Genomic DNA, 3,053 nt, shown 5'->3' on the forward strand with positions numbered 1-3,053 from the left:
CTAAGCCCTTGTGAGGTAAACTGAGGAGCTACTTGATTGAGAAGTAGCGGCTCCGGTCTCGGAAACTGACATACGGTCGGGGGAGTAGTGTGCTGACCACATGCCCCTCCATATCCGCATCCAGTGAGGCCTATGAACTGAGGATGACATGGCGGCTGGTCAGTACGTTTGGGCCTTCATGGCCTGTTCGGAGGGTGTTTAGTTTTATGTAATGGATATTATTGTTACTTTATTTAGAACATGAAAGTGGTCAAGCTTTGATTATTTAAATATGTAAAAATGTTAACTAATGCAGAATAAAACTTCCTGGAAGATTAAAACTGTGCTGCCCGACCGAGACTCGAACTCGGGACCTTTGCCTTTCGCAGGCAAGTGCTCTACCAACTGAGCTACCGAAGCACGACTCACGGCCGGTACTCACAGCTTTACTTCTGCCAGTACCTCGCCTCCTACCTTCCAAACTTTACAGAAGCTCTCCTGCGAACCTTGCAGAACTAGCACTCCTGAAAGAAAGGATATTGCGGATATCCTTTCTTTCAGGAGTGCTAGTTCTGCAAGGTTCGCAGGAGAGCTTCTGTAAAGTTTGGAAGGTAGGAGGCGAGGTACTGCCAGAAGTAAAGCTGTGAGTACCGGCCGTGAGTCGTGTTTCGGTAGCTCAGTTGGTAGAGCACTTGCCCGCGAAAGGCAAAGGTCCCGAGTTCGAGTCTCGGTCGGGCAGCACAGTTTTAATCTCCCAGGAAGTTTCATATCAGCGCACACTCCGCTGCAGAGTGAAAATCTCGTTCTGGTAATGTAGAATAAGCTGTAGCCAATCAGATGGACGACTTCAGAAAAGGGAACTGTGCTAGTCAGTTGAGCGAAGATGTTCAGCGCGCGTGAAGCGCTGTCGGAGACGGGCAGAGGGCAGTTCGGATTGAGACGCGAAAGCGAATAGTCGGCCTTTAGGTAGCTAGGAGCTGAAATGACTTAGAAAATTTCACGTTGTGTGGTATCTGAGCGATGAGCAGCCACACGCTTAGTGTGAACTCTAATTTTTATTGAAGATAACGAGGTCGAATATTAGACTTGTATTTCACGATGAGATTGTGAATGATAGAACTGTGTCAAATGGATATGCGCTCGAGTGTAGTAGTAATTCTAAATACGATCACTTACGCTATTAATTTTCTTTCGGAATGAACATTATTCTAACCAAATCGCAACTGTGTGGCCTAAATCATTTACGGGTCGTTAATTTACTTGTCGATATTATGATTACTGTTATTATATGTTATATTAACTTTGTATTTCGCAAACTTGGCATCAGCCGGACAATTTAAACAAAAGGTTACAAGTGTCTAATTTAGGGTGTGTAATGCGACGCGGGCGGGTCAGCCCCTAGACGATTTTGAGCCAAGACATTTCGACGAAGAGGAACCGCATGTGAGCCCGATCATCTTTGGGATGTTAGCTCACAGGCTGTGCTCGCCGCTCCAAGGGCGGCATGCAGGAAGCAGGATGCCCAAGCGGGCACAACCGCTGTATAATTGATTAGAGTTGTATTTGCTAAGAGAATTGCAAACGATCAACCACCAGATACCATAGGAAGGGTTACGTCAAGCAAAATTTTATAAAAGTAGAGATTAGAAATCACGGTCCAACTTTTCCTTGCGATGATATAATATTCTCTATGGAGAAGGTATCAAGAAGATACTTGATTATAAAGTTGTTAATATATATATACATATATATGATATAGTATAAATCTTTAGAAACTGTAGTGGTTAAGGATCAGCCTGTAACATCCTGTGATGTTGAAAGAAGTTTTTCATCGGTAAATATATTTTTTCTGACTTATTTTTTTGTTTAACGTCCTACACTTTTGCTGCTAAGGACAATGAAGATGGTGAGATGAACGATGATGATATGATGACAAAGAATTGGTGGAATAAAGGCAGGGGAAACTGGGGAACCCTGCGAAAACCTGCTGCGAAGCTGTTTTTTCCACTACAAATTCCACTTGGATCGGCCGGAATTTTAATTTTTTCTGATAACACAAAGTATTTACTCCCAGAGAATTTATAGAAATACTAAGTAATTTATTCCAATTGTAATGGAAATTAATTATATAGATATATAATAATGAATTATGTATTGATTAATGTGTTACAAATTTTGATTTATAGTGAATGAATTTTATGAATATATAATAGATCCTTTTGTTTTTTAATACATACATTCTGGTTTTGAAAAGTATGTGTACTTTTGTATTCTCCAGTTTTTAGTGCATATAATTTCATCCCCTAGGCCCATAGTGATAACAAGTTGCAATGTGCGAGTCGGACGAAGAACAGCATTAGTTGGAATGAATGTCTTCGCCAGCGCATGGACGAATTTGTAGGAAGCAGGCGACCGGATTCTGTCAGGTAAATCTCGGACAGTTTCGGACGACTCTTTAGGGGCCTGCCAGCGGATTAGTGCTGCACCTCTCAACCCATACTGTGGCAAGTGTCAGTCGCTAGTTGTAGTGTAACATCGACATGTGGGGACAGAAACGTTTATCGTATTCGCTATTCGGCCATTCTTTATCTATTTATTTCCTTTTTACTTTGAGTTATTGGTTTGGCTAGGGTATGTGCCAAATCAGCAGCAGCACGGAGGAAGAGGTCTCATTCTGTACATGGAATGTACAATTATTACGAGGTTTCTGGCGAATCAAAGTGTCTGATTTGGGACTGTGTCTAGAGAGTACTGGTAAGTAAAACTTATTTATACACCACGTTTATTGCATGATCCGATATAATACTGGCCTGACGTGTACATTAAATGAGATAGGGCATCTGTTCGTGTCGGCCCCAGATGTATTGCCTGATCGTAAAATTAATTTGCATGTTCTCATTTAGGTATGCTAATTTGTTGTTATATTTCATTACTGTACTGACGGCTGTTACTCTGTCTGGTCCAAACATAATGTAGAGCATTTTCAAATTAAAAAGTTCAGTTTTTAGAAGCGTAATACATGTGCATTATTAGGATGAATACCATGTGGACAGTTTTACACATCTACGCAATAC

General features: G+C 41.3%; 1 non-coding gene across 1 annotated transcript; it reads right to left on the reverse strand.

Moving 5' to 3' along the window:
• Window positions 1–325: 325 nt before the first annotated feature.
• Trnas-cga lies at window positions 326–400 on the reverse strand. Its single transcript has one exon. It is a non-coding gene; the product is annotated as a tRNA-Ser (tRNA).
• Window positions 401–3,053: the final 2,653 nt, after the last annotated feature.

This window comes from Schistocerca americana, chromosome 7, assembly GCF_021461395.2.
Source record: "Schistocerca americana isolate TAMUIC-IGC-003095 chromosome 7, iqSchAmer2.1, whole genome shotgun sequence".
Taxonomy (NCBI): Eukaryota; Metazoa; Arthropoda; class Insecta; order Orthoptera; family Acrididae; genus Schistocerca; species Schistocerca americana.